The 12167-nt window shown below is 35.8% G+C and overlaps 1 long non-coding RNA gene across 1 annotated transcript; it reads left to right on the plus strand.

Annotated features, from left to right (window-relative positions):
• Positions 1-305: 305 nt before the first annotated feature.
• LOC127858113 (uncharacterized) lies at positions 306-2969 on the plus strand. The gene is made up of 3 exons (XR_008038753.1): positions 306-433; positions 2384-2480; positions 2834-2969. It is a non-coding gene; the product is annotated as an uncharacterized LOC127858113 (long non-coding RNA).
• Positions 2970-12167: the final 9198 nt, after the last annotated feature.

Raw genomic sequence — 12167 nt, forward strand, 5'->3', positions numbered from 1 at the left:
TTTGAATTAGACTTGTTTCATCTGTCAAAACGTTTCTATTTTCCCTCCTTTAAACGATGACTATACCAGTTGACTGACATACTTTCATCTGACGAAGTTGTATAATATCGTTTTATATTCGAATAATGTAATTCAATAAGCATTTTTAGGATAGTCATTCTTACACCTAATATTATTGTAATGAAGGCAAGTGACCGCTGGCCTATACAGTACACGGAAACACATACAACACAAGAGTCAACATATAATTATGATGTCACAATTGCCAAGAAAATGCACATAATATTATATTCGATATACTTTTCAGTCGAGCCATGCAAACCCAATCCATGCAAAACAGGGGAAACGTGCATTACCTCTGCGAATATTTTCACATGTGTACATTCTTCTGATCCCCTTGGATATAACCGTTCTACTGAGAAGAAATCTGGAGGTTAGAAGCTTTCAGGTCTAGATCATTATCTAATTTCAATCAAGCATTTTGCTTTAAATATTATTTGGTCAGAGTGTGTGTTTGTATGTGCTTTCTTGTTGTTTTTGATCGATGTTGTTATACGTGGTGGACAGACATGCATGTCCGTATTGATATGCATCTTAAACCGATATGGTTCCAAAGCAGATAATTTACTTCATTAATTAATCCTGTATAACAATCAATAATTTTGTATAAAAAGCAATAAGCTTTAAATGTTACGTGTCATCACAAAAACTCAGGTTACCATGTACATGTTGGATGCTGCTACACTCAATTATACAACCAGTACTTCAATTATAAAGGAGGAGTATGAGCACACTTTTTATCCCACTTTTACAGCGAAATCGGTTGATTAAAGCCCCGTTTATTAAATTTCATCTATAATCATCGGCAAGGCTATAATCAATGGCACGAAATGACGTCATCAACTGCCGAACCGGGACTACTTTTTCCCACGCACCTCGTCACCTGTGTTTGCCAAGTGCATCAATAATAAAAACAATCTCAAATGTTTGTCAATCTTAATGACCTTAAAACAAAGGAAAGTAGCAAAAAAACGTGTTTTTTTGTCATTTATTTTTATTAAAACCTCAAGTATTAGGTAAATTTAACACTATGCAAATAGGTTCTGTTGTTGCTCCCCTTTGAAGAAGTCAGTGCGAGTTGCTCCCCTTTGACCGTAGAAAACAATCGTCTGGACCAAGAAATCCTGTGTTAATTTACAAGCTGTACTCGGATATGCATCCATCTGATTTTTCTTCAAAGCATCTTTTCTACCTGGCAATACGCACAAATGACACTGCATCCCGGTGATTCTTGCGTCAACAATTGGGTGTCAACAAGTTAGGTCAGATGCTGAAGGCCATGGCAAAAGACTCCGGCTTTCTCAAGCACAAGAGAATAACGAACCACTCAGTTCGCAAATTCCTGGTCCAAAAATTTCGAAATACAAATATCCACCCACTGAAACCATGGCAATAACAGGGCACAAAAATGTCCAGTCCTTAACCAATTATTCCAACATATCTGTTGAATAGCTGCAAAAGTGTTCATTCTTGCTCAGTCCAGTAAATGTAACAATCCAACAGTTCCTCTTGTACACCTTCACGCACCGAAACTATGGCCGAAATGCAGCCTAGACAACCACTGTCTACCGTCGAACAATTTGATCTTGATGTTCGCCCCACCCAGTCACTTCACGGTTCACCAGCGTTCGAACAACTTTGCCTCACAATTCTTTGGTGCCACTTTCAACATTCAAAATGTTAATGTATATAAGTAGCTTAAATCCAAGTTATCTTTGTTATTTCGTCACGAAATAACCACATATTATAACAAAGAAGCAAATAATGTGCACCTCGTGATCGACTCGATAGTTTGATATCGAAAGTGAATTGTGTGTGGTGTTAGGCTACGTTGTAAACAAATGTAGTTCCTTGTATATAACAACTTAATGTCATATTGATATCATAAAACTTAAAGATTTGCAATTCAATATGATTAAAATTGTAATTAATAACGCTCGACACTTTGTTACAGAACGATATTCTGATTTAAAAAAATGATTATTTGATCAGCGGTTATTTTTGGAACGCGGAGTAATACACTGACCTTGGTTACACTACAGTCATTATCAAAGTACGACAAACACTCGTGAAAACTTATTTTGTTTAAATAAAAAAAGTTTACTGAATAAATAAAAGTGGGATAAAGGCTCGTGCTTTTTGTTTTCTAAGCCTCGCATGATAAACCTGATCTATAATCAACACTAACCTATTATTCTCTATGTAGATAATTCTTGCTGATGCAATCAGTTTAAGCAATGCTGCATTTGTGTACAAAAACACAACTCAGGATAAAAGTTAGCGACATTTTTCCAAATGATATATACTTTTTTCTCTTTTTCAGACGGTTTGTTTCCGATTTACATCGTTATTCCATCAGTTGGTATTCCCACCTTAATCCTTTAATCAGCATTGTTGGTTCACATCATTCAACACAAATGGTAATCATTGTTAAGCTGAAGATGTACATTACATTATTTGTGTGTTTTTTTCTGATCCATGTCGGTACAATATATTAAATGTTGTTTACAGACACTATATTAAATATTTTGCCTAAGACCTTTACCGTTATATTTTAAAGTTCAATGTATTCTTCTAAAAAGACCTAAGTGTTTCATACAAAATGAAAAAAAAAACATTCAATTAATTATTTGTGGTATTTTATTGGACTGCGATTGTGAAATTAACAAGTTCATACATACCGGTAACTGTTTCTTTTTATCTTAAGATCGTTACTTAATTGCCGATGCCATAAACATTTTCTTCTATTGCAATGTCGACATGTATTTTTCAGGCGTCGTAACCAGCTGGAAGTCCGCAATAAACACTGACTTACTATTCTGTAACGGCCAGAAGGAAAATGCTTACTTAGCGAACGACTTGAACATGCATTCTTTATTAAATTCTACTGAATACCGTTAGGGCCATCGTGGTTACACATTAAAATCCAGAGGGCGACAATGCGATAGTGCGATAGTACGATGGCGACAATGCGATAGTATGATGGTGACAATGCGATAGTACGATGGCGACAATGCGACAAAGCGATAGTACGATGGTGACAATGCGATGGTCATATCGTACTGTCGCCATCGTATCGTTGCATTGTCGCCATCGTATTATCGAATTGTCGCCATCGTATTGTCGCATTGTCGCCATCATACTCGCACTGTCGCCATCTTATTGTCCCACTGTCGTCATCGTATTATCGCATTGTCGCCATCTCATTGTCGCAGTTTCGTCATCTTATTATCGCACTATCGCATTGTCGCATTATTGCCATCGTACTATCGCACTGTCGCCATCGTATTGTCGTATTGTCGCCATCGTAATATCGCATTGTCGCCATCATACTGTCGCACTGTCGCCATCGTATTGTCGCACTTTCTTCATCGTACTATCGCATTGACGCCATCGTATTATCGCGTTGTCGCATTGTCGCCATCGTACTATCGCATTGTGGCCATCGTACTTTCGCATTGTCGCCATCGTACTATCGCATTGTCGTCATCGTACTATCGCAATGTCGCCATCGTACTATCGCATTGTCGCCCTCTGATTTTTATGTGTAACCACGATGGCACTAACGGTATTCTGTAAAATTCAGCATAATCAATTGTGATGTGTCATCTCACATTCAAATATTGGTCTACATTTATGTCTAATATATGATTTAATTTAACATGTTTGGTGTTAATTGTTAATGCATACTTCCCTGTTATATATGTTGTATATCTCATAAATTTGTATTTGCTTTTATATGCAGATGATATTGCAATTATTTGTGAATCTGATGAAGAAATGCCGAAAGACGTGTTGTTGTCAGAAGAATACCGTTAACGATTGGCACTTTGTGTAAATTCAACTTAAACCAAATTCATTATTTTCATAAACGTGGATCAGATGAACAAAAATATCAGGTATTATCTAAAGGCCAGGAATAAGAAATAATAGACACACTTGAATAATTTGGATTTGGATTAAGTATAGGTGGTTCATTATCACGTATCTTTTCATACTTGCAGGGTGAGGTTAAACAAAGCTATTTTCTTTTTAATGTAGCTCACATTTAATTAATTTTCCTTTTATTTCTATACAAACCAATCTACGAGTTTTTTATCAATATGTTTTTTAATTTTGAATGACAACCTTATATAAAATATGTCAGTTTTTAAAAGTTTGAGATTTAATACATTTAGTCAGACTTTCTTCACACATGCTAGAAGTTTAATCATGCAGACGGCATAAGCCAGGAATGACACCTTTTTATGAAAGAAAATGTCCGCATTGTAATGAATATTAGTTACATTGTATACAATAATAATGTTCTCTATAAAATGATATTTGAAAATGGTATGTTACACAGTATTACCGGTAAAGAATTAGTTTATCAAACTATATGGAATTCATGCAATCTGAAAATACAATTTTTAACAGACACATTGCTATGTTAGTCATAATTCATGTACTGCAAGAAAAAAAACTTATCATAACGATGAACATTTGTTGATTTACCCGCTTGAAATCATGCTTAATCTCCAGCATTGTATTTTGATTTATTGTATGACTGCTTTCGGATTTCGAACCAAAATAAACAAGTAACTGAACATTGAAAGATGCATTTTGTTTTTGTGATATAGCTATTTTGTATGTAATTAATGCCTATATATGTAATACATGGATGGATGGATGGATAGATGGATGGATGGATGGATGGATGGATGGATGGATGGATGGATGGATGGATGGATGGATGGATGGATGGATGGATGGATGAATGGATGGATGATTGACGGACGTATGGACCGACGGGCGGGCGGGTGGGCAGGCGGTAGGGCGGTCAGGCCGGCATGCAGGCGGGCAGGTAGGCAGGCAGGCAGCCAGGTCGCCAGGCAGGCAGACAGACAGACAAAAGACAGACAGACAGACAGATACATTTGATTCAATGGATAATTGCTGAAAGCTCCTGTAACAATAAGAAAAACAAATCCAATAGGAATTTTTCCATATGCGAAATTTGCTCCCACTCACAAAATACCGTACATGATATTATAAAATGTAAAATACCCTTTGTAATAATGTTTTAAAATTGAAAAACAAACAGATACTTAAATATATAAATGAAAATCTAATTCACTCGGTATATTTACATGAAAAATGCATGACCATGAACCCCTCTAACTTTATCTTTGAGAGAAAATCCGAAACAATTCACTTAATCAATGGCAAAAATACAACACAACAGGCGATCTAACAGACGACAGTTAAAGAAAGCCACGCCACATAGCAATGCAGAAAATAACTTTGCAATCAAATATGTGAAATTATTTAATGTGTTAGGCATGCCATTTCTTATTGTTGTTTTTAATAAGACTGTATTCTTTGCTACTTATATTTTTATTTTGGAAAAAATGATATATTTTGATTGGTCATTTTCCGATGTGTTGACTACGTATCTGAATGGTAACGGGTTAACTACGTATCTAAGTGGTAAAGAGTTAACTACGTATCTAAGTGGTAAAGAATTAACTACGTATCTAAGTGATAAAGGGATAACTACGTATTTAAGTAGTTGATGATTAACTTCGTATATAAGTGGTAGTGTTAACTACGTATCGTAGTGGTAAATGGTAAACTACGTACCTGAGTAGTGAAGAGTTAAATATGTATCTAAGTGGTAAAGGGTTAACTACGTATCTAAGTGGTAAAGAGTTTAATATGTATCTAAGTGGTAAAGGGTAAACTACGTATATAAGTGGCAAAGGGTTAACTACGTATCTAAGTGGTAAATGGTTAACTACGTATCTGAGTGGTAGATGGTTATTTACGTATTTAAATGGTAAAGGGTTAGCTACATATCTAAGTGGTAAATGGTTGACTACGAATCTAAGTGGTAATGGATTAACTGCTTATCTAAGTGGTAAATGGTTAACTACGTATCTGAGTGGTTAGGGGTTAACTACATACCTAAGTGGTAAATTGTAAACTACGTATCTAAATGGTAAATGTTTACCTACGTATCTAAGTAGTAAAGAGTTTAATATGTATCTTAGTGGTAAAGGGTTAACTACGTATCTTAGTGATAAAGGGTTAACAACGTATGTAAGTGGTGAATGGTTAACTACGTATCTAAATGGTAAATGGTTAACTACGTATCTAGGTGGTAAAGGGTTAATTACGTATCTAAGTGGTAAAGGGTTAACTACGTATCTGAGTGGTTAAGTGTTAACTACAAAACTAAGTGGTACAGGGTTAACTACATATCTTAGTGGTAAAGGGTTAACAAGGTATCTGAGTGGTTAAGGGTTTAACTTTGTATCTAAATGGAAAATGGTTACCTACGTGACGAAGTGCTAAAGAGTTAAACATGTATCTAAGTGGTAAAGGTTTAACTATATATCTAAGTGGCAATGGTTAACTACGTATCTGAGTGGTGAAGGGTTCACTGCATGTATAAGCTGTAAAGGGTTAACTTCGTGTCTGAGTGGAAGGGTTAACTAGGTATCTGATTGGTGAAGATTTAACTATGTATATAAGTGGTAAAGAGTTAACTACGGATCTAAATGGTAAAGAGTTACCTACGTATCTAAGTGGTAAAGAGTTACCTACGTATCTAAGTGGTTAAGAGTTAATTACGTATCTTAGTGGTAAAGGGTGAACATAGGTATCTACGTGGTGAACTGTTAACTACGTATTTAAGCGGTTAAGAGGTTTACTACGTATTTACTACTGAGTGGTAGAGGGTGAACTACGTATCTAAGTGGTAAAGGGTTTACCACGTATCAAAGTGGTAAAGGATTAACTACGTATCTGAGTGAAAGAGGTTTAATTAGGTATCTGAGTGGTTAAGGGTTAATAACGTATCTAAGCGGAAAATGGTTAACTATGTATCTCAGTGGTTAAGCGTTAACTGCGTATCTTAGTGGTAATTTGTTAACTACGTATCTAAGTGATAAATGGTTAACTACGTATCTGAGTGGTAAAGGATTCACTACGTATCTAAGTTGTAAAGTGTTAAACACGTATCTAGGTGGTGAACGGTTAACTACGTATTAAAGCAGTAAAGAGTTACCTTGGTATTTAAGTGGTAAATGGTTAATTACGTGTCTAAGTGGTAGAGGGTGAAAGTCGTGGATCGGTAAACCAACGAAATCGACGAAAATTATTCGTTAATAATGATTTGCAGTATAGATCTATTGGAGATGAAACGCACACATGTCAAAAATACAAATCTCTATCAGCAACTTTTTAAAAAAGGAGTGATGTGTATCTAAGTGGTAAAGGGTTAACTACGTATCTGAGTGGTAGAGGGTAAACAACATTTCTAAGTGGTAAAGGGTTTACTACGTTTCTAAGTGGTAAAGGGTTAACTACGTATCTGAGTGATAGAGGTTTAACTAGGTATCTGAGTGGTGAAGGGTTAACAACGTATCTAAGCGGAAAATGGTAAACTATGTATCTCAGTGGTTAAGAGTTAACTGCGAATCTTAGTGGTAATTGGTTAACTACGTATCTTAGTGGTAAAAGGTTAACTACGTGTATGAGTGGTAAAGGATTAACTACTTATCTAAGTTGTAAAGAGTTAAACACGTATCTTGTTGATGAACGGTTAACTACGTATTTAAGCAGTAAAGGTGTACCTACGTATCTTAGTGGTAAATGGTTAACTACGTATCTAAGTGGTAGAGGGTGAATGTCCTGGATCGGTAAACCAACGAAATCGACGAAAATTATTCGAATAATAATGATTTGCAGAATAGATCTATTGGAGATATACAAGGATTTGTGTTGTAACTGGGTGAACACCTTTTCAATGCATAAACATACGGATTACTCTGGGGGCTCAGATGTATTATCATGTACCGCAAGTGAGCTGATGAGATTTCGCTCACTACCTAGACAATGGATTAAGCCTGAGCAACAAGTTTTAGCCAAATTAAAACGTTTAGGTATACTAAACTTTAGAAGAACCCGGTCAGGAAACAAAATACACACTCTACACAACAGAAATAGAAAACTAATTGGAGTAAATACTTCAAATTTGATATACCCCAAACGATGCAATACTCTTGCCAATTTTACAGAGAGTGTTACCTGTCTGACTTTAAATTGCCGTTCATTAGTCAGGAAAGATGTACTCGTTGGTCAAATGCTCCGTGAAGACAAAACTGATTTTGATCTTTTAACTGAGACCTGGTATTCAGACGAAAAACAACATCATTTCGAAACATCAGATTTAAATCAAAATGGTTATAAAATTAGTGTTGCAAATCGAAGAAATAGGATAGGAGGTGGTGTTGCTCTGACTTGCAAAAGTAGTGTTAACATGCGTAAAATGTTATCAGGCACAACCCAAAGCTTTGAGTACGGAGTTTGGCAGCTGATTTTCAAAAATATTACCATACATTGTGTTGGTGTTTACAGACCTCCATCTTTGGCTACACCTGTACGGTTTGTGAGCGATTTCTTTCAATTTCTAGAAGACATTTCTCAAAATATTCAAACCTTTTGGTCATGGGCGATTTCAATTTGCATATACATGAAGATAGTTATGCAATCTCAGAATTCAACAACTGTTTATTTACCATGGAATTGAAACAACATGTACATTTCCCTACCCATGTACATGGTCATAGTCTTGACCTAGTCATAACTGAAGTTGCAAACGGTGTAGAATTACTTTCTTGTGAACCTGGCCCTTTCCTCTCTGATCACTGTGCTATCAAAGTAGTTACGAAAGTGAAAAAAGAAAATATAATCAGCAGATCTGTAGTTTTTAGAAACTTCAAAGACATGGATAATTCTGAATTTGGGAGTGATCTGGCTAAATTGTCAATCGATTCTGACTCTGTCGAAACGTATGTCCAACAGTTTGAGGATGAAATCAAGGTAATTCTGGATAAACATGCTCCTATAAAAGAAAAAATGCAAATTTATAGATCCCCAAACCCGTGGTTCAGTGAGAATATTCTTCAATCAAACCGACTTTTACGTAGGTCAGAAACAATTTGGCAAAAATATCGTAAACAACAAGACTACGAAAACTACAAAGTATCGCTGCATAAATACCACTGCGAATTAAAGAATGAAAAGCAATTGGCACTCAGCCAGAACGTACTTAAATCTAAAGCTGATTCTAAAAAGCTGTACAAATTTGTGTCGGAGCTTACGGGAAGCAAGTCTGATAACCCGTTGCCAACTGTTCAAAATGAAAATACTTTAGCTGACACATTTGCTGATTATTTTATGCAGAAAATAGAGATAATCCAAGAGAATCTTAAAGACTTTGACAACTACACGCCGATTGCGAAACAGGTCACACAATTGGAAAATTTAGAAAAACTCACAGAAGATGAGATCAGAAAGATAATAAATCAAATACAAACAAAGTCCACGTAGTTTGATATCTTACCGACAAAAGTGTTAAAGTTGTTTTTGAATGAGCTTCTTCCAACCATTTCTAAATTAATAAACCTTTCTTTGGCACAAGGAGTATTCCCTGCGAAGTGGAAACAAGCGGTAGTGCGACCTCTGTTAAAAAATGCCGGCCTTGAATTGACCTTTTATAAATTACAGACCAGTGAATAATTTGGCATTTCTGTCAAAAGTAATTGAAAAATCAGCATTCTATAGATTAAACAAACATGCTAGTGAAAATGATCTTCTCCCAAAGAACCAATCTGCTTACAGACAATATCACTCTTGTGAGTCGGCATTACTAAGACTTGTTAACGATCTCCTAGCTGCAATGGAAAACCAAGAGGTAACAGCACTCATTGCACTAAACCTAAGTGCTACTTTCAACACCGTAGATCATGACATACTCTTAGATGTCTTGAAAAGTCAATATGGCGTGTGTGGTGCGGCGCTGGACTGGATGGACTCATACTTGCGGCCGCGAAGTTGTTGTGTAAGTGTGAACGGATACATGTCAAAACCACGTGAGTTAAAATGCAGTGTCCCACAAGGAAGTTGTTTGGGTCCTTGGCTTTACCTCACATATGCAGGAACAATTTTTGATAAAGTACACCCTTCCATCTCTGTCTATGGCTTTGCAGATGACCATACTGCCAGCAAACGTTTCAAACCGATTCTATCGGAAGAAACTGAAGCCATCAACGAACTCCAAGATTGTGCACAAGAAATAAACAACTGGATGAACTGTAATAAACTCAAAATGAACGCTTCAAAAACTGAAAACATAGTGTTTGGAAGTCGCCCTCAATTAAATAAGTGTTACACTCGGGACATTGATGTATGTGGTGACAAAATCAAGCGTCAAAGTAGCATCATATATCTGGGCGCTTTTCTGGATGAAACGCTGAACTTCAAGGAACACATTAAGAGAAAGAGTAGATCTGCAATGTTGAATTATTTTAAAATAAAAAACATTCGTAAATTCTTAACGCAAGACGCTACAGAAACACATTTGGACTACTATAACGTTATTTTGTACGGCATCTCCCAGTGTGAACTGGCAAAATTACAGCGTGTACAAAATATGTGCGCAGAATTGGTTTTAAGCCGTAGAAAGGGTGACAGTTCAAAACAATCACTTCACGACCTGCACTGGCTGCCAATCAAGACTAGAATCGAATTCAATTTTTTACAAACATGTTTAACTGTTCAATTGGTAATGCTCCTGCCTATTTGACCGAACTTCTATCCACTCCGATTTCTAAACGTAATCTTAGATCATCAGCATCATCAATAGGCTATTTTAATGTACCGTTCAACAAGAAAAGAATATTCAGTGATAGAAGCTTTGGAACTGTAGGTCCAAAATTATGGAACAACATACCTTTGAGTTTAAGACAATGTACTTCAATAGGCACTTTAAAAAAAAAAACTTAAGACATACTTTTTCGACTACTTTTTTGCAATTTTTTAAAGGTTTTACGTGATGTACCTTTGATAAATGTTTTGTATAGACTTGTTTGATACGTGGCACTGTTGTTCGTTTTTTTAACTTGTGAAGAGGATTGCCTCGCTCGCTTGTTAAGGATCGGTTTCTGTGTCACTCCATATTACTGAGTCAAGGGTGGCGAAATCTCAAAAAACTATACTTGTCCACGGACAACAATTTAGAAAATTTAACTTGTCCGTTGCTGAACTACACTTGTCCGTAAAACTTAATGTTTATATAAATTACAAACGCATTTATTGTTAAACCTACACATGTACCATTCTAATCAGATAAAACAGTGGCCAGTTTCTTAGAAAACTGATGATGGCAACGGTGTTATCCACGTGGAAATTGTGCATTTCATGCGTAATATTGTCAAAACATTTTTTCATCACGTTAAGCGTTTTAACAAAGACTCGTTAAATTAATTACACACAACTGTAAACGTTTTGTTTTATTCTCAAATGAGCATAAGTAAATGTGTAATCCGACAAACACCTCTGAATTTTAATGACAGCCATTTCCATATGCAACGTTACTATCCGGCAATGCTCGAATTTGTATGAAATAACATGACAAAAAAATGATGCTAGAATTTAGCCAACATTTGGTATGGGAAGGTATAAAACCCGGAAATGTCCGGAAAACCCGGAATTCTTTTAGGTAAACCCCGGAAAAGGTAAAAATGGTTATAAATGCATTATTATTCGTCCGATATGAATTATAATGGTACTGTTGGAAAGAAGAGCCTCCAAAGCATCTAAAGATGTCGACATATTGTATGGCAGGATCGGGGTCGGTCTGTAAATCGCGGTCAAAGTCGGTCTACTTTAAGTTTTTTTTCGCACACAAAAAATGCCTTATGGAAAACCCGGAAAAGGAAAAAGTGGTTTAGAGGAAACAGTTTTATTTATTCGATATTAATTATAATGGTACCTTTGTAAAGAGAATCCTGATAAATGCCTACGAATGATTTTGATTTATATATTATATTGAGGGTAAATAGTATATATGATGGCTTTTGTTGTCGTGAGAGCACTAAGGAAAAGACAGCGGACGGTATGACTATTTTCCCTCATGATCTTATTTCTGGAGTTAACTTATTATTTTATTAAAAACATGCGACGTTGTTTTTGTTTCATTTCATTGTGCCTTAGAAAGTAACAGTTATGTTGCTCTGGTGAACATACAACCATTGAGTAGTTGAATAGTTTAATCAAAT

Source organism: Dreissena polymorpha, chromosome 14 (assembly GCF_020536995.1).
Source record: "Dreissena polymorpha isolate Duluth1 chromosome 14, UMN_Dpol_1.0, whole genome shotgun sequence".
Taxonomy (NCBI): Eukaryota; Metazoa; Mollusca; class Bivalvia; order Myida; family Dreissenidae; genus Dreissena; species Dreissena polymorpha.